The 26,467-nt window shown below is 37.1% G+C and overlaps 1 protein-coding gene across 1 annotated transcript in view; it reads left to right on the forward strand.

The window, feature by feature from the left end:
* Nucleotides 1-26,467, forward strand: part of LOC139127177 (uncharacterized) — a 272,426-nt gene that overhangs the window by 226,285 nt on the left and 19,674 nt on the right. The window contains exons 6-7 of the mRNA XM_070693098.1: nucleotides 18,392-18,565; nucleotides 19,782-19,965. The gene's annotated coding sequence lies outside the window, so the exon portion shown is untranslated. The remainder of the gene's footprint in view (nucleotides 1-18,391; nucleotides 18,566-19,781; nucleotides 19,966-26,467) is intronic.

Genomic DNA, 26,467 nt, shown 5'->3' on the forward strand with positions numbered 1-26,467 from the left:
CATCATTTGCTCCTATCCAATTACTCATTGTGACTGACTCTAGGCGAGGTTTTCTAATTTCTGTCTCTAAAACAAGACGTGTATCATGTTCTCCCGTACTGAGCAAATGGGAATCTTTCATAGTATCGGGTGTTGACAAAAATCGACAATATCGAGGTATTTCTCACCTTTGTTACGGGTTTGCATGTACACCCGAGGTTCTAAATCTGCTCTTAAATTGTTCGGAGTGCTCTGGTTGTTCTGAGTGTTCGAGTTCATCAAGTTTAAAAGTGCTTGGAGTGGTGTTGTGGCTGTTGTCTGGGCTTTCTGTTTGTTGATAGCAGCTGCTAACAGTTGTTGCAGGTAATCGCCTGTACCTGGGGTGTTCTTGGCGTTGCCGATGTCACCGTTTGGGGCGCTTGTTGGTATAGCTTGGCTCAAAGTTGCTGGCCCGGCTGCCTGCCCCCTTGTTGTTTTGGTGTCAACCCCTGTCTTGTCCGGCGCTGTCGTACGATCGGCTCGTAGTTCTCCCTAGCTCTGAAGGTTGACCATGGTCTGTCGACTGCAGGTTGAGATCACGAATTGCTCGTAGGAGTATTCGGCGTTGGGACACTGGTTCAATTCCCATTGCGTCGACGTTTTCTTTTTCGATCAGTTGAATAATCGGCATTGTGTCGAAGCCGGCAGATGCTAACTTTGCAAGTGTAAATGAGCTGATTTTTTTGTCTGATGCCCACTGTTGAACTTCAGTGGGAATATCAGGACTGAGTTCTGCAAGCAGATTTCCTCTGTTGGATGAGGAGAAGCCTGAAAACATGTCAGGGAATGTACATGGGGCTGGGCTCACTGCCATTGTCAATTTCTTGGTGGGTTGTGAATTGGTTTGATGACTTCTTCAGTTGTTGTGCGTACTCGTGTCGTCTTGGACTGGCTAGGCTGTACAGAGTACAGGTGATGATCGTATCTTGGTGCCGTTGTTGATGAAGACTGGTCAGCAGTGAAGAAGTCTTGATGGAAACACATGACTAAACAGTCCCAGTGTATGTTTATGAGTATAAGATATAAAGTGACATGCTAGGTGTCATAAGGACTCCAACAAGCAATGAACCATAAACAATAACGATTTTATAACCATGACATTGAACAAAACAACTTATCATAAAATTCAGATAGCCATTGAGAGTCATGGCTGAGACAGTAAAAAACTGAGATCTCAACTTAACACTTTTCAGTGTAGCCAGTTAGTAAAAGTAAGTTATTTTGAATTTTCTGAAGAAAAAAATCACTACTGAATGACTCCATATTGTTACGTGCAGAGAAAACGAACAAAAGGGTGAACTCAGCAGTTAACGTTTAAACAAAATTTATTACAAAAATAAAACTAATTGCTAAGTCAGGGATAGAGTACAAGCTTTAAAAGTGTACAGATTACTTATCTCAGCTGGGACGGCAAAGCTCCAGTCTCAGAGTTGTAACAGTCTGTCGGACGAATGAACAGTCCTTTGGCTTGCAGGCTTGCAGTTGCACAAAGTCCACAGTGTAAATCCAGCGTTGGCAGTGAAGGTCTTGAGAAGTCTTGAAAATTACTACGGCTGGAGTTTAGTAACACACAAGAGACACGATCCCAAAAGTCTGACTGGAAGCTGTGCACGTCCCTTTTATAAAGGCATGTAAGAACAATCTAGAACCTTTTATTGACATGCTAATTACTGTTCTAAAATTATCTCCCTTACACAACTAATCAACTTTCCAGAACATTCCAAACATGACTAATTGAATTCAAGGTTGTGAGGTCATCAAGGGCAGTGACCTTGGGAATGTTCTAGACTGATTGAACTCAGGTCATGATGAGTGTGGGGTAAATGACCTACATGACACACCCCCTCTTCAAAAAAAGAAAATTTTTCAAAGAAAAATCTTTCTTTTACAAATGTAATCTTGAAAAGGATTTAAGTACTCAAATTTTGTTTTACTCTAAAGTAAAGTTTCTTGAAAGTGAACAACAATAAACTCTAAATACGAGAAGACAGTCTGCAATTAAATTGTCTCTGCCTTTGATATGTCTAATGTCAAGATTAAACTCCTGTAACATTAAACTCCATCTTAGCAATCTCTGATTTTTGCCTTTAAATTTCTGCAGAAAAACAAGAGGGTTGTGATCAATATAAACCACTATTGGCTGATTTGAAGAAGTAACATAAACTTCAAAATGCTGTAAAGCTAATATCAAAAATAAACACTCTTTTTCAATTGTAGAGTAGTTTCTCTGAGATTTGTTAAATTTGCGTGAAAAGTAGCAAACAGGATGTCCCATGACTATCTTCTTGCAATTTGTTGTTGGAAAACTTGAAATGGCACTGAATTTGGCATAAAGTATGCACGGCAAAGTCCGGTTATTTTTACTGAGTTCGATAAAGTCATTGTTCGGCAAATACTTGGCTTCCTCCTGGAGATATTCCGCTTTCGCAGGATTCAGTCCGTCTGGATGTTGTTCCACTGGATTACTGTCGCAGACATCTTCGTTGTGGTAGATGATGTTTGTCCTCGTTGGAACATCTTGGAACAAATGTTCATGGATTGGTTCTTTCAGCTGTTGTTGGTGTTCTGGCTGGAGGTGTGCCAACTTTGTAGACTCCAGCTTCTCCAGGATTTCTGAGTTCTGAAGCTTGACCAAGCCCAGCTTTGAGTTTAGAGTATTTTCACTCAAGTCAGTTTCAGTATCACTATCTTCATAATGGCCAGAACTGACTGTAACTGACAGGCTTTGTTTTAGTAGGATTATCCCTATCCAAATATGGCTTAAGCATATTTATGTGACATAGCTGTTTTTGTTTTCGCCTGTCAGGTGTTATTATGATGTAATTTAAATCGCTCAATTTTTTATCAATTAGGTATGGCCCAAAGTAACGAGCATGGAGTGGTTTGCCAGGAATTGGAAGTAGAACAAGAACTTTTGACCTGGTTCAAACTTCCGTTTTGAGGTGCTTTTATCATATTTGGTTTTCATTGACTGCTGAGATGACTCAAGATTTTCTCTGCTAATTCACATGCTTTAGAGAGTTTCGTACGAAAATCTGACACATATTGCAAAATATTCAGACAATCATCATCGTCTGATAGGAATTTCTCTTTAACGAGCTTAAGTGGGCCACGGACTGTATGTCCAAATACAAGCTCAAATGGGCTAAAACCAAGAGACTCCTGAATTGACTCTCTAACAGCAAAGAGCAAAAAATAAATTCCTTCATCCCACTGCTTCTCTGTGTCAAAACAGTAGGTCCTAATCATGTTTTTCAAAGTTTGATGAAATCGCTCAAGAGCACCCTGACTTTCTGGATGATAGGCGATGACCTGTACTGTTTAATGCCTAGCTGATCCATTACTTGTTGAAAAATACCAGACATAAAGTTGGAGCCTTGATCGGACTGGACACATTTAGGGAGCCAAATAAAGTGAAAAATTTGACTAAAGCTCTCACTATAGTCTTTGTCTTTATGTTTCTCAGTGGTATGGCTTCTGGGAACCGAGTTGATGTACACATAATTGTCAACATGTACTCATTTCCTGATCTTGTTTTTGGTAGGGGCCCAACACAGTCTATTAGAATCCTACTAAATGGTTCTTGAAATGCAGGAATTGGCTGTAAAGGGGCCTTTGGAATGGTCTGATTTGGCTTTCCTACCATTTGACATGTGTGACAAGTTTTACAGAAATGTGCTACGTCCTGCCTGAGATTAGGCCAATAAAAGTGACTGAGAATTTTATGATAAGTTTTCCTGACTCCTAAGTGACCAGCCCAGGGCGTTTCATGGGCCAGGCGCAATATTTCAGCACGATAGGGCTTTGGAATCACAATTTGATGTTTTATAGCCCAATCGTCATCAACCAAAACATCTGGAGGTCTCCATTTACGCATGAGAATACCAGACTTTGTATAATAGGAAACAGAGCTATCTGAAGTTTTACCTTCATCATCTACCCTGTCAAACAAAGACAAAATATCTGGGTCTTTGTGTTGTTCTGCAATGAGATTTGATCTAGAAAATGTCTGACTTTGGTCAGCAGAAGTTTTACTGGAAGTTTCAAATCCACGAGGGATAACGGAATGATCCGTGTCAAACACCTGACTGAGAAAGGTGTCATTTAAGTCAACATCTGTGACATTATTTTTGAGAGTATTTTGATTCTCGGAAGTTTTCTTTGACATGGCTCGAGTAATGGCACATGAAGGAAATAAATCGGGTATCTCTGTTCAATTGGCTCTGGATCCTGATCTAAACTAGGATTATCAGTCACAAGTGGATTAGTAATGACCTTGTCCCCAGCAAGGTCGTTTCCAAGAAGAAGGTGAATCCCTTCAAAAGGCAAAAAGGCCTAATACCTAAAGTCACAGGTCCAGAAACAAAGTCCGAAGACAAATAGACATTATGGAGAGGAACAGGAATGTAGTCATTGCAATCTACCCCCTTAATAAGAACTTTAGAACCTGAAAATGACTTTTCAAAAACGGCAGGGTATCTGCCAACAAAAGAGACTGGGAAGCCCCGGTATCTCTTAAAATTTTGACAGGGGTAGCGGAAGAGAAATCACTAGAAAGTGATATAAAACCATCATGAATAAATGGCTCGAAATACCCATAATGCTATCTTGAGAAGAATTGACCTTGACCTCATTAATTGGGGATGAGAGGGGTTTAACCTCAGAAAATGTGTTGCACACATTATTAGACTCTAATTGAGTTGATGAAGAAATAAAGCCGGTTGGCTTAGATCCACTTTGACCACTTTGACCTTCACGTTTTCTTTTCAATTTGAAACAATCTGACATTAAATGGCCGTCTTTCTTACAATAATTACAAGAAAGTGTACCGAACTGTTTGTCAGAAGGAGATTGAGACTTGGGATCTGATGATGTGGGAGTGTTACTTGAACTCTGTGAACTGTTGTCATTTGATTTCCTACTGTCCTTTGAAAAATTCTTGGATGAAAAGAGTAGTTAAATTTACCTGCATTGTTTCTGTATGAAAAGGACTGGGATGGTTTGCTGAGAAAGGAAGATTTGGGGGGCGGGGAAGATAATCGGCCGTGGCAGGTGGGAGAAAGGAAGATTTGTGGGTCAATGAATAATCATCGGCCAAACGTGCAGCAACCTCCAATGTATCTGCCTTTTGTTCATTGATAAACGTCTTGATGTCACTCCGGATGCACCTTTTAAATTCCTCAATCAAAACAAGTTGTCGTAATTTGTCATAATTCTGACTGACCTTTTCAGAAGAACACCAACGATCAAACAGTTGTTCTTTTGTTCGAGCAAATTCAACATAAGTTTGGTCTTTCGCCTTCTCACAATCCCTAAATTTCTGACGGTACGCTTCAGGCACCAACTCATAACCCTTGAGAATTAATTCCTTCACAGAATCATAATTTGAAGCCTGCTCTACTGACAATTGAATGTAAATTTCTCTGGCTTTACCCACCAAAGCACTCTGCAAAAGCATAGACCAGGACTCCTTAGGCCATTCAGACTCTGAGCAATTTCTCAAATGAAGGAAATATTTATCAACATCCTTTTCTTGGAAAGGGGGGAACTAACCTGAAATGCTTAGTGATGTCAACTTGTCTGAAGGGAAGAATTTTCCTGACCGTCCAAGCTCCAAACGTTTCATTTCTAATCTTTCCTGCCTATCTTTCTCTCTCTGTCTTTCTTCCATTTCTAATTGCATTTGTATTTTTTCTTTTTCTAATGCCTGTCTCTCTTTTTCCATTTGTAATTCTAGTTTCTTGATCTCCAAATTTGTCTGCATTTCTAATTCTAATTTTCTGAGTTCAGAGGTAGACTCGGGCTCATAATCTTTCAGGGTGGATTCCTCAAATTGGCCTAAATCAACTAGATGTTTGGCAATACGGTACTGTATTTCCCTCTTGCGCATAGATCTTTTGACTTCTACTTTAAGGAAATGGCCAGTGTTATGAGGTCGTCTTTTCTGAGGGAATCAAATGTGTCCTGATCAAGGTCATCCATTTCCTCTGGTTTAAATTCCGCCATGATTAAATTTCGCTGAGTTCACAGAATACTGTAGTTTTTAAAAAGGCAGTCAAAATGTTGTCAAACGGCTCAAAATATTCGTATCCCGGACAAGCCCCCAATTTGTTACGTGCAGAGAAAACGAACAAAAGGGTGAACTCAGCAGTTAACGTTTAAACAAATTTATTACAAAATAAAACTAATTGCTAAGTCAGGGATAGAGTACAAGCTTTAAAAGTGTACAGATACTTATCTCAGCTGGGACGGCAAAGCTCCAGTCTCAGAGTTGTAACAGTCTGTCGGATGAATGAACAGTCCTTTGCTTGCAGGCTTGCAGTTGCACAAAGTCCACAGTGATAAATCCAGCGTTGGCAGTGAAGGTCTTGAGAAGTCTTGAAAATTACTACGGCTGGAGTTTAGTAACACACAAGAGACACGATCCCAAAAGTCTGACTGGAAGCTGTGCACGTCCCTTTTATAAAGGCATGTAAGAACAATCTAGAACCTTTTATTGACATGCTAATTACTGTTCTAAAATTATCTCCCTTACACAACTAATCAACTTTCCAGAACATTCCAAACATGACTAATTGAATTCAAGGTTGTGAGGTCATCAAGGGCAGTGACCTTGGAATGTTCTAGACTGATTGAACTCAGGTCATGATGAGTGTGGGGTAAATGACCTACATGACAATATCATGTAAAAGTCATAGAAAGAGTTTCCCAGCCTATACAACAGATGATTATACCATGTGTATGTGTGGCATTTTGAAGGTAAAAACTATTTCATATATTGTCAGGGGGGAAATACTAGTGGTAAGCAAGTACCTCCATACTTGTTGATTTCCGTGGCTATGACCAAAACACATTAAAAGAAGAAGCTTCGGTTGGTGATGTTAGTAACGATGATAAGAGTAAACTTACTGAAGGCATATCAACCAATGTTAGGTCAATTCCTCGGAATCCTGGACACTGCTGTTTTAGTGAAGAGGCATTCAGATCGAGCACATCTGCATTGTGGATTGTGAATCCATAGGTGCCATCAGTTGCAAATACAGCAGTTTTACTCGCATCTTCCTTATCTTTTTCTAGAATGACAGCTCTCTGGCAAAATGATTTAAACTGTGCAGGTACACCACGACTGTACGATAGGTGTACAAACTGTTCTAGTTTTTCTCTTGTTGTTTCGTTTGGAAATCTTTGCCTCGCCTCTACCCACCCCTTCAACACAGCCAGTAATTATGACGAAAAATCTCTGTACCAGGTCTAATTTCCTCAGTACTGCCGATTCCTTTACTAGCTCTGTAACAGAAATTTCTGTTGAAATTATTTCTTCTAACAGCCGTTTCTGATCGTTATCGTTAAGCCGAAGAAAGTCACCTAATTTTGTGAACGGAATTTCTGGCCTCTTCAATCCTCTCAGTTCAGCAGGCTTGAGATTCTGAGATCTTGTTCGACCTTCTTCATACATTGCGAAAACTTCCATCATCAATGAAAAATGTCTCATTTTCGCCACACCACAGCATATCTTCATGAAGAGGGAGTCGGCTTTCTGTGTCAAAAAATAATTAGTAATTAACATATCAGTTTCATAAGTATGACACTTGACATCATCGATAGTTGTGCCAGCTGCTTACTGACTATGTGTATGCAGATTCACAATATATTATGCGATTAACCGGAAGTGTACCCAATTAAACTCATGGGTGCTGCCATGCTTTTGAGTACTTGTGAATAAACAAATACGAAGTGTGCAAACTTTATAACATGCCATTAATAAACTGTCTCTATTATTAGCCAGTTAGTATTATAATCCATCTTGTCAATGTCAATATTGTTACTATCATGCCTAAAGAAAAACAGAAAAAGAGAGAAAAATACTGTACCTATAAATATACGTAAAGAATGTTGGGATTGAATTTTAGAGAGCATCCTCTGTGTAAATAACTTGATGCAAAAATTGCCAGTTTTTAGCCACGATGTCAGTTTTTGGCTTGCAAGTAGAAGTTAGGCAGTGCAGTTACTATTACAATGGTAATGATGGCACAATACATCCCTTGTTAAACACAATAGGTAGGTATGATGGTAAAAATTGCCAATTTATGTCGAACATTTTTACACATTAAACAGAAAATCTATACCTGCATGGAGTCTGATATTGTGTATGTGTTTGAACTGTTGTCATCAGTGGGTAGATTGGCATTTAAAGCAAGTAATGATTAATTCTATTTTATCCTTTACTATTACTAATGATGAATCAATACAAACAAAATTAAAATCTTAACCCCTGGCGTGACACCAAGGGCTGAGCCCTATATGATATTACAATTTAAGCAGGAGATTATCATGTGATGTTCTGGTAATACACATCTTGTCCATGTAAGATTGAAAACCTACAGTGTGTACGTTTTTAGTCTTACATGTTCGACATATAACATAGTCTTACATGTTCAACATATAACATCAATTTTTATGTATCAACTGATACAGTCATAATAAACTTACCTCCTTAAGTATCATTGCACATGATTTCTCCCACTGTTCTTCTTTTGCTTCTATGTCTTGCATTTCTTCGTATCTATCCCGGCAAATTTGAACCTAATGACCATACACAAGAGGGCATATTACATCTTATCCAACAAAATACATACTAGTATTTTACAAAAGTCATTGAGCACAATTAATTACCTGAATTACTCATTAATTTTTGTTCAGTCTATCAAACAAAAGTGTCCTACAAATAAAACTGTCAAATTTCTTACCAAAAGACAACTGGTAATGAGACAAATCAATTTTTAGTATGCCAAAACAGCCAGGACTATTGTTCTTATGTAACTTTATGAAAAAGTTGTTTACTTTTAATTGTGTTTTGAACTCTTGACACCATTTTTAGCTCACATTTGGTTATACCAATGTGAGTTTATCGTATAGGCTGAAGTCGATGGCGTCTGTATGTATGTGTGTATGTATGTATGTATGTATGTATGTATGTATGTATGTATGTATGTATGTATGTATGTATGTATGTATGTATGTATGTATGTACAGTATGTCCGTCAACATCAAAAACACGCAAACCGCTGCACGTTTCAGCTTGGTATTTGGTGTGTTGATGCATCCTGGGCTATAGATGGGATTTTGTTCAAATGAAGTCTGCATTGCCAAAATTATGCAAATGAGCTTACAAAATGTGAAAATGGTTAAGAATTAATAACTCAAGAACCGCTTTTTTGATTGCTTTGAAAATTTGTGTGCAAGTACCTTAGGTGAACCTTATACAGTTTTATGAATATTGTGAAAGAGCCTTAATTTTGTATTTTTGCTGAATTTTTTGGTGATTTTTCTCATTTTCAGTAAAAATCTCTTCTCTGAAACCGCCAGCCCAATCGCTCTGAAATTTGGTTGTCTCTTTGCAAGGGTGTTACTCTTCTAATTTGTTGAAATTATGACAAAATTGGGAAAATTACTATTTTGGAGCAATTTTGTCATTTTTGGTCAAAAAATCTTAAACAGTATTTCCTTTTTAAAACCCCTGGACAGACAGCTTTCATATTTGGTACACAGACGTACAGAGATGACAATAGTTAGATATGTGGAAATTGTCCTGAAATATAAAAATTTGTATTTTTAAGACAATATTGTCATTTTTGGTCAAGAAAACTTTATCTCAAAATTACTTGTTTGATAGCTTTGTAATTTGGTATAAAGTCCCTTGTTTGATAGCTTTGTAATTTGGTATAAAGTCCCGAAAGATGTTATTAGATAAATTTTCTGCTCAAAGTGTTGGTAAACCCCAAAATTTGTATATTTTAGGTAATTTTCTCAGTTTGTGACCTTAAATGACCTACACCAACCCAGGATATGTTGTGAGACAATTTTGAAGGCTGTGAACATAATTTTGTCATGTTTGGTATCATTTTGTAGGAAAATTTGATCCAGAAAACAAAGCTAAGGTGATTTTTTACATTTTGGACCAATTTTTGCAACTTTTCTATGTAAGACATACAAGAACTGATGAGAAATTTGGATCCAGGATATTTCCAGATGTTGTAATCACCGCCCACAGTGGAAGACATTTCACTATCTGTTACTACCTTAAGTGCTGTTTACATTAGAATGATAACACTCATGGCATTAATTAAAAAATCTCCAAGGTTGTAAATGTACTTCCTGTCATTTGGTCTTATGTAATACCAAGGGGTGGAACATTTGATATTCAGGAGGGGGTAGGGTCTAGAAGATTGATGATGTAGCATTACTTTTTTACCAGATTCCTTGTGCATTTTTTGCCCACTCCCACCTTTTCTTTTTATCAAGCCTTCTCTGTTTTTTGTTGTTGACATTTGCTTATGTATTTAGGATCTGCTTCTCCCATTGCTATAGAAGTTGATATGCATGTTCCTAAAGATGACCTCCAGTACCTAAGTTGGAGACCTTATTTGCTTTTGTCATTCTTGTTTTTCCTGGTTTAAATATTTCTCGAATGGACCAATTCAAACCGAATGTGAGCACATAGTGTCCTTGACAGTATTTTTTGTGTTTGCAGCAGGTCGCAAGTTAGTGTTTGCATTGCATGTGAATAAAATGCAATGTTGATGAACGTAATGCATATGTTATTGTTTGATACTATGTGGGTCTGTTGTCAACGTTATCCAAACTTATAAAAATGCTCGGTCTTGGGCACTGAATTTCTGACATTGGATCTCCATATGTCCATTTTCTGCATTCAGGGCTTAAAGTGATGAAAATACCCAAGTAAGACAACAAAGACACCGCGTTGATATAATGTAATAGCAATGACCCCCTTCGCAGTCGGGTATACACTTGATTTTGGTACATATACCGATAGCACTCACCTGTTGGGTTAATATGCTATATCATATTATGCGTTGTACCAAAATCTTGAGTATACACTCCTATGGTGGGGGTTATTGGTTGCTGAATGTTCTGAAAGCGTAGATACAGGGAAACGTTTTGGTAACCACAGTGTCAATATTATTTACTTAACTATCACATGATAGGTAATTTCCACAACCTTTAAACAATTGGTTTTCCCTGTTTTGTCTCAATACTTCAAGATATATGACTCAAACTTGCTGGTGGAAGATTGACATCAATTTGAACAAGTATTCATACTAGTGATATTCTCATACTTTGTGAAATTCTTAGAATACTTACTTCCAGCTATCAAGGTAGAACGTGCCTTTGGGACAGATAGTCAGACTCTCAAATTTCTACAATTATTTTCAGATCTACCACTTACTAGACCGACACTACCATCTGCCTCTGAAAGTTATGATAAATTGTTCAAAGCCATTTTGTTAATTTTTCAGCTCTCTAATTTAACATTCACAGTAGTCAGTATTCTAAGAATTTCACAAAGTATGAGAATATCACTAGTATGAATACTTGTTCAAATTGATGTCAATCTTCCACTTGCAATGGAAGATGGTCAGTGGACTAAATTATTAATATATAATTCTACTATTCACTGTGACTTATTGTCTGGCAGGAAGACCTACACACCATCTGCCTCTATATACCGGATTTTTTCTGAGAGTACGCCCAGGGCCGTTAAAACAGAAATGGCTACATTGTCTGCTTCACACCTGTAGCTAAATAACGGCCTAGGGCCATAATTCGGTAAAAATTTACCGCCAATCAACTAAAAAATCAAGGAGTTATCAAGATTAAGTTCCGTTCGGGGTTGTTCGGGTGTTTTCGGCCGTCCCTCGGCAGTTGACAGATCTTCAAACATGGCGTCACGTGTCAAGCGTCGCGTCGGGAAGTTCGAGTCGTTCTACTGATTTTGATGTACACGATGTTAAAGAGGTCGAGGAACAGATAATTGAGGAAGGGAGCTTTTGTATCTGCAAAGGCGCGGAGACTGAGTTGATGATAGCTTGCGATTACAAAAAAAAATGCCATACATCGTAGAGCAGCATTGTTAACACGCCAACTTTTTCCAAATCCAGTTCTTGGTTCTTACCGTGTTTTATCGTGTTGTACTGGCATTAATGATAAGGTTAAATAAGAAAGCATAGCTTTTAAGTGCTACGTCCATGACTTTAATGAATGGTCGCGATATAAAAACAACACGTACGATGCATTGAAACAAAGCGTCGCAGCGTCGCCTATGGCGTCGCTGGCGTCGCGTCGCGTCATTAAACACCCGGGAAACGCTACAAGTTTAACCCACGCTCACGGCAGTGCTGCAGTCCGCTGCACCATACTCAGTACATGATTGAAAAGTTCGTGATCAGAACTTTCATTCTAACAAGGAAAGGTTCCTGCGATCGAATGTAAAGTATATAAAAAACGACGTTAAAATTACCAAGATTTTGAGAATGAAAAACTTAAATTCCTTGTAACTTCACTTTTCGTGGACGGAACGTGTCGGTTCTTACACTATCATGACGCACTTGACCCAAGCTACGCAAATACAGTCTTTGCGCATGCGTTATGACACTGTGGAGAAACTGAGTCGCATTAGCAAACCCAGGTTAATTTCACTCGGTTTGGTTGCAAAGGTACCGTCGGCAACGCAGATGGCGGGAAAGGGGTGTTAAACAATGGACATAAAGGGATTAAACCAATGGTGCACAATAGTAATAAACGTAATTATCTCAGTTGTGACTCCTTCTGGTTTGTCGAATGCATTCAAATTTAAGCGAAGAAAATCATCGATCAGATTTTGACGTGTGCACGTGTTCTGAGGTTGACCTAGTTTGTGAGTGTGACAAGTTAATCAAAGTAGTTTAACGTGTGAAAATAGATACAGTGTTTCACATTCGTTACACGCAAAGAGGTCAATAATCGTAAACAATTGTGGATCATACCATTTCTACTAGGGATTACTACTACTGTTACGTTTGTGAATGCAACAAATTTACGCGAAGAAAATCATCAGATTTTTGTATCAAAGCGAAAAAAACCTGAAAAATAATGATGTATATTAAATAAAAAAATAATGAAACAGAGTTATTTTTTATGATAGTCATTTTATTTATTTCACGATCCCCATCGTGCAGAATGGAAAATTCCTGGCTCCTGCTTCATCTGTCAATCATTGTCGGCGTTGTGTGGCAAACTCTAACGTTGACTTTGCGTTCTTCTGGATCATTCCACCTGCATTTTAGTAGCATAAATAGGGGGATACGGACATATATCGCCGAAGTAATTATCTTAGAAGTGTAACTTATTTTATTTTGTACGCTATATAAAACTTTTTGACCTTTGCGTAGGTAATTTTTAGCTCCCATAGCCATATGGCAATGGAAGCTATTCTTATAGGCTAGGGAAAATGTCTGTATGTATGTATGTCTGTATGTCTGTATGTCTGTCCGTCAACATCAAAAACTCCAAAACCGCTGTACATTTCATCTTGATATTTGGTGTGTACATGGATGATGGGCTGTAGATGAGATTTTGTTCAAATGAAGTTGTCATTGCCAAAAATATGCAAATTAAAGTGAAAAAATCTCAATAACCACTGAGCAGATTACATGAAAAATTAGCATGTAAGTACTTTGGGCTGACCTGAAATAATGTGCTTTTTTTGATTTTTTGATATTGTTGAAATATACAAATTAGTGCCAAAAAAGGCGTTTTTGGTAAAAAATCTTTCTTCTTCATGAACCGCTGGTCAGACAGCTTTGATATTTGGTATACAGGTCCCTAGGGATAACCCAAATTGGATTTGTTCAAATTGTGATGAAATATGCAAATCTGTATTTTTAAGGAATTTTTTGTCATTTTTGGTCAAAAATTTATTTCATCAAACCGCTCGTCTGACAGCTTTGATATTTGGTATACAGGTCCCTAGGGATAACCCAATTTGGATTTGTTCAAATTGTGATGAATATGCAAATCTGTATTTTTAAGGAATTTTTTTGTCATTTTTGGTCAAAATTTATTTCATCAAAACGCTCGTCTGACAGTTTTGATATTTGGTATACAGGTTCCTACAGATAAACTAAATATGATATATAGAATATATGATGAAATCTGCAATTTTGTATTTTTGGTGCAATTTTTGACATTTTGGTCAAAAATGTGTTTTCTCAAAAACTACTTGTCTGATGCCTTTGATATTTGTATACAGGTTCCTGGGGGTTCTCCTAGTGTGATATAGTGAAATTTGATGAAATCTTCAATTTTGTATTTTTGGGTCAATTTTTGGTCAAATATTTGTTTCTCAAAAGTTACTCATGTGATAGCTTCGATATTTTGTATACATTTTTATACATAATTATGATGAAATCATCAATTTTGTATTTTTGCAGCTAATGTTGCCATTTTAGGTCAGGCCATCCTGAAATGAGCTATCAAAGATCTCAACCATCTTCATCAATACATATGTCACAAAAAGTTGCTCTCTACATAACACAGCAGAGCTCTGTCGACTATTGGGTCGCTTGTTTTTTCAAAACCGCTGGTCAGACAGCTTTATATTTGGTTAACAGGTCCCTAGGATGACCTTAGTGAGATGATTTCATACAGTCAGGAAATACTTAATTTTGTATCCATGTCTATAGTAGCTTCAGGGACATTGGCCCTATGTTTAAGATAATGTTGTGATTCAGTAAGCATTTGAAATGGTAAACTGTATTTGGTGTTGAAATGCGGTAAAAAATAATGAGAAAACATAGCTGAGGTGATTTTCAGCAGGTTTGGTTTCCAACAAATATATTCAAAGTTTTTTTTCAATGTTAAAGAGTGATGGAGGGGGGGGGGGGGGGGGGGTCCTGGCAGATTTTGAAAAAAATCCAAACAAATGTCAATAAAAAAATCAGCCACAGAAGGTTTGTCAAAAAGAAAAGGTGGGATAGTGGGAAAAAAAGAATGTACAGTGTATCGGATAAAAAGATGTTCCTCATCAATCTTCCAGACACCCCCTTTTATCAAATGGTACACCCCTGATGTATTTTTGTGTGCCATTAAACATGCAGTGTATTTTAGTTTAAGATGTCAATCAAGTTAGGTAAGGATTTGAAAGGAATAGTCAAGTTCACCACAGTTTAACTTTATCTCTTGTGTCATCATCCTTGTGTAATTGGTTAAGTTTGTAAGTTGCTCCAGATGTGGATATACCAGCTGTTCTGGAAGAAAACAATGTTTACTTTTCCCTATAGGGTTTCTGAGTTAATGATTGCATGTTGAAATCTCTCCATGTATCTGGTGCATGGGCAAAATGTAAATATTGGTTGCATGTTATGTATTTCAGTCTATGTCAAATATTGTAAATGAAAAATCAAGAACAGTTTGCTGTGTGCTTGTAAAAGATAACATGTATGTCAATTAAATTATATAAAATAATTAAATATTAAATTAAATTAAATTATGTCAATTAAATATTAAAACTGCCTTGCAGTTTGATTGTCTTAAAAAATTATCACAGAAGTAGAAAATGAAAAGAAATTAATCAAATTGCTGTAACATATTCACCCTCAGTGTCTGTAGGCCTATACTTAACTATTTTATCATTACATTCAGCTTTTTGTTATATCTTTATCACTCTCCATGGGCCAAGGCACACTTGGGGTCAATGTCATCACTCTGTGCCAGTCTGTGAATGTCAGTCTGTCTGTATTTAGGCCCATGTTTCATACAATTGGTGGTTTGTTTTGATAACTATATTTGGTATATAGGGATAACCTAGCAATACAATTTTTTTGACAAAATGTGACATGACTTCGGTGACCTTTGACCTCAAATATACATATTTGTCCATAACTCAGTAACCACAAGTGCTACACCCTTCATGTATAGTATGAAATGCCGTAGACAAAGGTTGAGATGAAATTTAAAATTCTTAATAACGGCCCACCCCCAAAATACCGCCCATGGGCGGTTTTTCAAGTGGGCCTACTCTCAGAAAAATCCAGTAGGTTATGATAAATTGTTAAAGTAATTTTGTCAAGTTTGCAGCTCTCTAATTTGACCTCCGTATCAGACCTCAGTACCACACATGTGAATGCCATGTTATTTGATATAGTATGCTGATATTTGTAGAAAAGAAAGAGAAAAAGATTAACATTCTGTTGTTTCTCACATGGTAATACTTGTTTTGTTTTGATGAGTCTAAGCACTCTTGAAGATTTGAAATTGATTGATACAAAATATGAATGAATGAATTGACTTTCGCCTTGATAAATGTTGATTCCTTATATTTTCTTGAATATACCATCTATATTTTCCTCTGCTTGGAATATATATATATATATATATATATATATATAATATATATATATATATATATATATATATATATATATATATATATATATATAAACAGATTACTTCAAGTACAAAGTAATGAAATCTATTTAAGTTTCATGCATCTTGCAATCCTCAGATAGAGAAAAAGGATTACTAGCTCGACACTCTTACATATATGATTGGGACGACCATTCTATTTGTAGGTAGTGTTAAAATTCGATAAATAATATTTGTTTCGGTGGCGACATTTTGAAACCAACTCAGAGCGTTTGTTTAACAGTGTAGATTTGTCCGCATTGATAATATATATATTATATATATATAGATATAATATATATATAATATATATATATATATATATATATATATATATATATATATATATATATATATATTGCTAGACGTGGAACTTGTCGTGATTACTCTACAGACTGTTTCATGCGCTTGGCAATCGTCAGGAGTGATGTTGGCGGGCTCGTTGCTACCTATATATAGGGTCAGGTGTATATGCAAACGAGGCTGTTGTTCTGGCGCGTTCAAGTGTTAATGAGAAGGAATTTGCTTCTGTGTCTACATTTCGAAAGAAATTCTGTACGTTTGTTTAGCAGTGTCGACTTGTCCGAGTTGATAATGTGAAATTTCTCCGTGATGCAGAGGTTACAGCGTTTTGTCTTGGTTGAGTAAGGCTGGGCTCTGTCAATGATAGACCATGTGACGTTGTATTTGTGTTTTGCGCTGCAATACCTATGCCCAGCGAGCATCGAGCACTATACATGCCTGAATTGACACCAAACACAAAATACAACGTCACATGGTCTATCATTGACAGAGCCCAGCCTTACTCAACCAAGACAAAACGCTGTAACCTCTGCATCACGGAGAAATTTCACATTATCAACTCGGACAAGTCGACACTGCTAACACAACGTACAGAATTTCTTTCGAAATGTAGACACAGAAGCAAATTCCTTCTCATTAACACTTGAACGCGCCAGAACAACAGCCTCGTTTGCATATACACCTGACCCTATATATAGGTAGCAACGAGCCCGCCAACATCACTCCTGACGATTGCCAAGCGCATGAAACAGTCTGTAGAGTAATCACGACAAGTTCCACGTCTAGCAATACCTATGCCCTGCGGAAACGCATCGAGCACTATACATTGCCTGAATTGACACCAAACCACTGATATAATATATATATATATATATATATATATATATATATATATATATATATATATATATATATATATATATATATATATATATATATATATATATATATATATATATATATGTTGTGTTCTAAACAGTGAATTTGTACACCCCTTGTGAATATATATATATATGTATGTATGTCCATTATTAGAAACAACAGGATGTTGCCAACTGTGAAACACATGGAACAGCTAATTTCACAACCTCAGTGACCCGAGATAAATTTTACAGATATACCTCAAAAGTCAGCAGACTTTGCCATACCTGTGTAGTTTGATTCTATTTCAGACTTCCCCATTATTTTTGAGAGGGAAACATTGTTCTCGAAACTGATATTGAACTCACATTATCAGTAATTACAAAATAATTCATATATAATACCATCAGATGAGTATGAAGATTTTAGGGTTCATAAAAATAAAGTACAGGATTAAATTAACACTGAAATTGTTGTGTTCTAAACAGTGGAATTTGTACACCCCTTGCTGAAATTTGGAGTAATCAATTGGAAGATTGCCAAGTATTGTCTTCCAAACAGGTAGAATGAAGTTATACTTCCTGCAAACACTCTAGATCTGCATTCAAAATTGTTTGACATTTTAAAACCGCACAGTACCATTTAATATGGATGAAAATGATTGTAATTTTGGCTAGTATGTATACTTTGAGTTAAATGGTATGCCAGCTGTTCTGTGCATTCCTAGTTTGAAAATATTTATATATACTAACTATGTATTATGGAAGACAAACAATATCAGGCTAAACTGTGACACCACAGTGCTTGTTTCCATAGTGATTGTTCCTATCAGTAATGATTTATGTATGCTTGTCACGTCAGAAAACAACCTCCATGATATACCATTCGATGGGTGTGACTGACCTTTAAACCCACTGTACTACTTCAGCAGAGTAACATAACAATTTTATTGTAAATCATGTGACAGGTAATGACGACATAGCTATGTGGAAGTTGCAAACAGCAGCTTTCTGGACACCTGAGTCTAATTTTATCAAAGTCAAGAAAACATTCTGTTACTCCAAGCTTCACCAGAGTAATCTTCAGTAGAAGTCAAACATCTGTAGCAGTCTACTTCATCTTGATAGAATCTACAACCAAGGTATGTTGATTATCTCATTAAGAGGTGTGTTAATGGTGTCAATCTAGTTTCATATGTGTCATACTTTGTCCAAATTTTCATGAAAAGACAAGGTAGTAAGAGACATTTCTCTGGCCTTCCTTCTTGAATGTTACGTGATGTGTGGAATATTCCTCATATTTTGAGTCTAGTCTGCTCTTTTGAAATAATTTTTTATTAAACTCATATTTGAAATCATTCTTAAAGTAAACTTTGGCTCAGAATCTGGAGCAGCAACACAATATCTTCAGAGTGATTAAAACCCACTACAGATTGCCAGGAAGGGAAATTTTGTACAAAAACTGTACGATTACCGATTGCTGATAATCAAAGTGTCTCTGAAATTCTGAATCTGGTTCACGTTTCACACAATATGAGATATTTGAAGTGATCAGAACAATGAGTACATTCAAATTAGCTAATGTGATATGAAGTGAAAGCTGGCATTAAGGAGAGTAAATTTATCTGACAGCATAAAACAGTAAGTGTGATATTTACAATTTCACAATTGTAATACCCACTTTAATTATATACACATTGAGTACATTATAATTTTCTCATACATAATGAACATAATCATGTTGTATATTTTTATTCGCCTGTTTTGATTTAAAGAAACTGGACTGAAATTTGTATATATGAAGCAGCAAACAAAATAACTGGTACACCAGTAATGGTTTTGGTTATACACATCACCTCGGCTTAACTTTTCACTGTATCTGTTGACGTGTTATAACAAATTAATTTGAATGTGTCTGTCAAACACTGTGCAAATTCTATTGACAGAGGATTCTGAACTTTTCATTAAAACTGGTACTGTAACATTAATAATGGTAATGTTACAGTACATAACCTTTTCACATATGTCTCAATTGACATGTTATAACAATGAATTTGTAATTTGAACATGTCTATCAAACACTGACAAGGGATTCTGAATTTTTTTTATTAAATGATATGTCACCATGTACTAAGGCAAAATCGCAATGTGACTGGTGATTGTTAAAGCCACCTTGCAGTCAATAAAGGTGAACTCTTCTAACATTTCAGACAAGCTGGTTGTTGCATATTGAGTGCAGTATACCATTGATATAATTGATTTTTCCCTATAACTTCTTCTTCTTTGTACATGTTCAGCCACTGATACTGATGTATCTGCATTTTAAGTCAAGACCTGGACATGCATCTGCATGCTCAGTCAAGACTTGGACTCAAGAATTCATTCTGCACTAAATCACAACCTGGACACTTGATCCTGTGCTAAGTCAAGACTTGAACACTTCATCCTGTGCTAAGTCAAGACCTGCAGGACACTTCATCCTGTGCTAAATCCAGACCTGGACACTTCATCCTTTTGGCAAATCAGCCAAGTTACAACTAAGGTATAATATGGTCTTGATTTATTCTATTATCTTGAATCTACTTGAACTATGTATTGTCTTCTTTTCATTACGAAGACGAAATAACAATGATCACAAAGTTGCAGTAACAAACAAGTTAGTTCAACTTTTTTCTCCGCTGTCAGTGACGCAGAGTTTATCAAATAGGCTTATATTCCGTCATCGTCCGTCGCCATCGTACATCCATAGGCCGTCCATCCATCCATTGCATTCTCCCCTGAAGCCACAATAATGATTGCTTTAAAATTCGATATGAAGTTCACTTGGGGTGACCTCATTTAAATTTGTCCAAATTGTGGTGGAATTTGCATATACCGGTATGTATAATGTTTTTGGGTGGATTTTTAGCTCCCATATATGCATATGTATATATGCAAATGGGGGGTATTCTTATAAGGTGACAGAACAAGGTCTGTGTGTATGTAAGTATGTAAGTATGTAAGTATGTCCGTCCACATCAAAAACTCCTAAACCGTAGCACCTACTGTCTTAGTATTTGGTGTACAGCTACCTAGGGTGTAAATGTGAATTTGTTCAAATGAACATGTCAGTGCCAAAAATATGCAAATGAGGGGAAAAAAAGTAAAAATCGTGCAAATGGCTAAAACTCGGTAAGCATTGATCTGATTGTGTTGAAACTTAGTATGCAGATTCCTTTAGGTATCCTAAATTATGTGTGCACAAATTAGGGTGAAATTTAAATGTTTGTATTTTTAGGGTATTTTTTTGGTTTTTAGTCAAAAAAATCTTGTTCTCTGAAATTGCTCGTCTGATTGCTATGAAACTTACTATTCATGTTCCTCAGAATGACCTCAGTCATGCTTGTACAAATTGCATTGATATTGTCATATTTGTAATTTTAGGGCAATTTTCCCAATTTTTGATAAAAAATTTTTTTATCCAAAAACTACTGATGACCTCATTTAAATTTGTCCAAATTGTAATGAAATTTGCATATGTATAATGTATTTTGGGGGATTTTTAGCTCCCATATATGCATATGTATATATGCAAATGAGAGGTATTCTTATAAGGTGGCAAAATGTCGTCTGTATGTATGTATGTATGCACGTATGTATGTATGTATGTATGTATGATGTATGTAGTCCGTCCACATCAAAAACTCCTAAACCGTAGCACCTACTGTCTTAGTAATTGGGTGTACAGGTGCACCTAGGGTTGGAGATGTGAATTTGTTCAAATAACATGTTAGTGCCAAAACTATGCAAATGAGGGGAAAAGGTAAAAATCCCGCAAATCTCAGTAAGCATTTGTCAGATTTGGTTGCAACTTGGTATGCAGATCCTTTAGGTATTCTAAATTATGTGTGCAAAATTGGGATGAAATTTGCATGTTTGTATTTTTAGGGTATTTTTTCAGGGCTGTCAATTATAGCCGGTCACCGGCGGCAAATCGCCGTCTGACACAGGTCTTGCCGCCGCCTGTTTTCCCTATTCAAGGCCTGCAATAATGATCTTTACACACGTTATGAATTCTTTCCTGTCCAAATTCTACCGTTGGCTGCGCTGTGCTACAGAGGCGCAGCCCCTAAGGCTCGTTGTTAGCCGATTTAAGATTGGTTTTAATCGGTACTGTCAAAAAGCTTTAGAGGTTCTGATTGGTTTTCGGACGTACACGATCGATATGGCTACGAAAGTCGACAGCCACGTTGGATTTATGGTCCAAAAAGACCCCAAGAGGCTTACACTAGCTCTGATATAAAGTAATGTCAATATTTGTAAATCATTTTATTTTCCTGAGGAATTTCAGTGATCGGGGGTTTAATCCATCAATGGTATAGCATGCAATGTAGATTTCACGCCGCGTCTGAGCAAAATGCCATAGCATTACGTGTATTTAGCGACTGGAATTTTTGATTTGTTTTCCCGTTTGCAGATCGTGAACACTCTTTACAATGAGTAAGAATCGTTTACTCAACGCAAACAAACTTTGTGGGGATTGACATAATTTTTAGTGAGTTTTGACTACCACTGAATTTGTTTGCATCAAGCCGCTGTTCTATGAAATGTATTCATACGGTAGTACATGCTGTGTACTGTGGTTGTTTCGAAGGCCCGAGTATTGAAGTTTGATAAATATTTTCCGACATCCGAAATCTTTCCTCAAAAGCAAATGTCGGTATTCCGATCCTTCAAAATCATTTACCAAGACCAACATTTTTTAATGTTTAGGGCAATCACAAAATTTAGCTAGGCTTGACTATATACTTTCGCGGTACCTTACATGTACGTGCGGCGGTAAACATGTTTTGAATATGGATATAACATGCATGTAGTGAGCCTACCCTCTTGGCAGGCGTGGGTTTCGACAAAACTCTGACTACTGTGAGGGATATCAGAATAGATACTATGATAGTCATCAGGAGAAAATATTTGATCGTTAACTTTCACGCGCAAGGATTTACTACGTAAATAAATCAACATACTCTCAATCTTGTCGATTGAGAGGCCAACGGACAATGAAGCCACGCAATTTCATTAGCGGATGTAAACTTGAGTATTGTAATTGTTTGTATAACGTAGCGTCTACTCAAATTGTCTCTGGTAATGGTCTCGTATTTACCCCATTACATTTGTATATTTTCACACTGGAAATTCATAGCCGGTAACTCTGAGGAGAGGTCTTGACACAGATAAAATAAAATTACAGCATTATCAACCAGACGCAGATCGGAATTTTTTGTCGTGACGTTATGACATCGGCTTTGCAGTGGGGACAAGATTTTTTAAAATTCTAATACGTTTAGCTGTTTTTGAATGGGAACGTATTACAATTATTGAATTACTTTCTGCAGATGTTGTTTCTTAAGAAATAGTTTCTGCAGGTGTAGTTTCTAAAGCTACATCTGAAGAAATAGTTTTTGCAGTTGTAGTTTCTGAAGCTACATGTACTGTTTCATCAGCCTGAGAATCACACAATCTTTAGGTATTGTCAGCTGGTACTGCCATACAAGCCTTGGGCTTAGACGAGTACTCCAGTGATTCTGATTATGGTTCAGATTATGATCTTTATTAAGCAGGTTGTAATTCAACACAATTTGTAGGCAAATAGTAATAACATGGTGTATCAATAAACATATGAACACTGTATTACTTCTGTTTGTCTTCCATAATTTATTTCACAAGATTCAATTTCATGTTACTTTTTATACTTCAGTTATAATAAACTTGACAGTAAATTGCCCTCAAAAGTGCCACCACAGGCCACCAATTGAAGATGAATAATTAGAAAAGCTTCAGCTTCAGGAGGGGGGACACCCCCCTCCTGGCCTCCCCCGCGTGCGCTTTCGCGCACGCATTGCTCCGCTTCGCTCCGCACAAGGCTGTACCCTCCTGTTCTTTCACTTGTACCCCTCTATTCTGAAAAACATTGACAGCCCTGTTTTTTTCCGTTTTTAGTCAAAAAATCTTGTTCACTGGAATCGCTCGTCTGTTGAAACTGGCAATTTTTGTTTTATTTTGGTGGCAATTTTTGCCTCTTTTGGTCAAAATTTTTTCTCCTAAACCTTCTGATCTCAGGATAATCTATTGTTGGGCTCAGCAATTTAAATTTCATTTGTGAAAGGGATCATACTTTGGCAACTTGGAAAAATATGATTCACAGAAGTCATGTGAAATGAGGTCCCATTGTGTAAAGATTATCACCACTAGTTAGTTCCAGAGACCAGCTGTGGAACTGTTAGTTTTTGCTCACTTTCCTTCTTTCTTTCTTTCTTTCTTTCTTCTTTCTTTCTTTCGGTATTACTACCATAGAACATGCTATACACAAATTTTACCTTCATTACCCAGAATGCATTGCGACATGCTTATGACGTCATCGCTCACCTCGAACGGGTTTGATGGACATTTCTTGTTTGTTTATTTCTTTAGTTTTTATTTTGCATTGCACAAATATCATATTGTGTTCAGCTATCAATAATTCTAGCTCTCTTTTGCTTTGTTTTTGATGCTTTTTGATTTTGATTTTTCTCTAAATACTCGCCATACATAGCGCTATACTGTTACGGCACTGGTCTTGGCGGACATGTTGAATTTTTGCTTTGCGATGATTCAAGCATAGCGACCGTGCGTCATCGTCCAAGAGCTTGGATAATGTGATGTTTCGGAGAGCGATCGCATTTCGAAGATGGGTTTTATAACTTTTATAAGTTTTGCTGAAGATATTTGTATAACATATACAAGGCTTTAACAGGGTTCTCCCTAGCCCAAAACAGCGTCGCGGCCCGCGACGCTATTGTTCAAGCCCGCGACGCTTTCGATCTCACCCGACGCTATCATTGTTACCCGCGACGCTATGAGGTTCAGCGCAAAATGTTCACAATGGCACGGACTGGTCAACTCCGTACGATCACACGAAAGGAAGACAGATTATTTGTAGCTTCTTTGTTTTACAATGTCACTAGTTATTACTCCTGTCAATTTGTATGAAAAGTGTCAACAACACAACAATTTCACACGTCCCACCCTTGATGGTACCGGCGGCGATTGTATGTAAGTAAAGGACATATACAACCATAGCCAAAAGACAGCAAAAGTCAGCGACGATTTCCGCTCTTAATTGACGAAATATTTCAAATCAAACTGATTACACAATCCCTAGATACAGAAGTGGCAATTCGATGAAATTTCTGTTTGACTCACATCTTGAAATAACAGTAAACTTGGAACGAAGACATCATGTATAGCAGCATCGGCAGCGATCAACAGCATGGCATAGCATAGCTGTGGAAACGCAGCTATCTGTTGGCGGGGTAGCAGGGATCGCTTTGCGGGTCAAAGGTCAACCCCGCCACGGATAGCTGCGGGCCACCTGCCATCGAAAGTGGGTCTTTTACGACGACACAACATGTATCGGAACTTTGAACGGCAAAATAAACCAAGTAAGTGTAATTCAATAAAATGACCTATACTGCCTGACCTCTGATTATTTCTCATTCCCTAACTCCTTTTGTGAAGAAAATTTGTGGTTCGTTTACGTAATTCGGCCGATTTTCCAAGGAGTGCTCGAGATTTTTACTTCAGCAGCGAACTTTGACTTCTATTGATATGCTAATAGTCTGACCGACCGTCACGCTATTCACGTTCGAACGAGCGACATCCTTATTAGCATATCAATAGAAGTCAAAGTTCGCTGCTGGAGTGAAAATCTTGAGTACTCCTTGGAAAACGACCCAGAAATTTTGTTGTCTCGAATCGCCACTGGCATCAGACTTTCGCCGATTTGTTTCATTGAGTCTTTTCAATCAGTGAAACAACGCGATGGTTGAACGCTGATATGGTATCCGACTTGGCACTGATATGGTGCCGGGCGATAAATTCCAGACAAATTATCCTCTTTAAGGTAGTATGCACCTCGAAAGTGAAAGACTTAAACTTTTGCTCTAACTTTCCTCAAGGAATCTTTCAATCACTCTCTTTCAAAATCAAGAATAAAATAGGGGTCACCGTGCAAATTTTGGTACTAGAGACACAAATTCCCAAGATTTACCGATATTAGAAATTCAAAATGGCCGCCATCCCGTGTAACTCTATGGAGAAAAATAAAAATTTTCGAATTTCGAAAAACTAAGCCGGTGAAAAGTTTTCTTTCACCAAGAGCTTTAAAATGAACCCCACATGTGGTATATCAGGGAGAATTGTAAAAGATTGAGAGTCCGAATGTCTGTCCCCGAGGTGCGTTCTACCTTAACAGAATGCTGTGCACCAGCATAGAGGTATATCCAGATATCTCGAATTTCGAGACTTACACTAGAGTTATTGCTTCAACTTCAAAAGTTGAGGAAAAGTATTGCCAAACGATGTTTTACATCGATCAAACTTTTTCTAAATGACTCGAACAATCAAGAAATAAAACGTAAACCTGTACAACTTTACACATCATATCACATCGTTATCTTTACAAAAGATCGTTTCTGAATCAGTTACTTGGTTTCACACCGTCGCGCGTGAAATAAAACGTGAATTTGTACAACTTTAAACATCACATGGTAAGCTGTAGAAAAACGGCCTATTTGTGGTTTTACATTCGAAACACTCTCGACAGCTCAGTCGTAAAGTTAAGTGTTGGAATTAAACAATCTCGGAAATCTAGCCGCAATTTTTTTATATATTTGCACTGTCGATCTTGTCGTTTGATCCATGGCATGTCAGGGAGACGTCTGGTATATACCACCGTTGACATATTCATATAGACCCTGGGCAACGTACTCGCTCCCTCCAGATCACACCCATAGATCCCAATCAGAACACCTGCACTTAAAGTTTAGGTTTTACTTACGAACACATTTCGTGAAAATCGATGGAATAAACTTTTATATTAAACAGTTATTTCAACATTTGGTGATACATTTTAACATGATATGCAATAAAAATTTCATAAAACATAAATTTAGAAGGTCGTACTTTGTTTGATAAGAAGGCATGTTGCAGGTTTCGATCTGTTCACCCCCGTATCAGTGTAAACA

This window comes from Ptychodera flava, unplaced genomic scaffold (assembly GCF_041260155.1).
Source record: "Ptychodera flava strain L36383 unplaced genomic scaffold, AS_Pfla_20210202 Scaffold_29__1_contigs__length_4469600_pilon, whole genome shotgun sequence".
NCBI classification, from domain to species: Eukaryota; Metazoa; Hemichordata; class Enteropneusta; family Ptychoderidae; genus Ptychodera; species Ptychodera flava.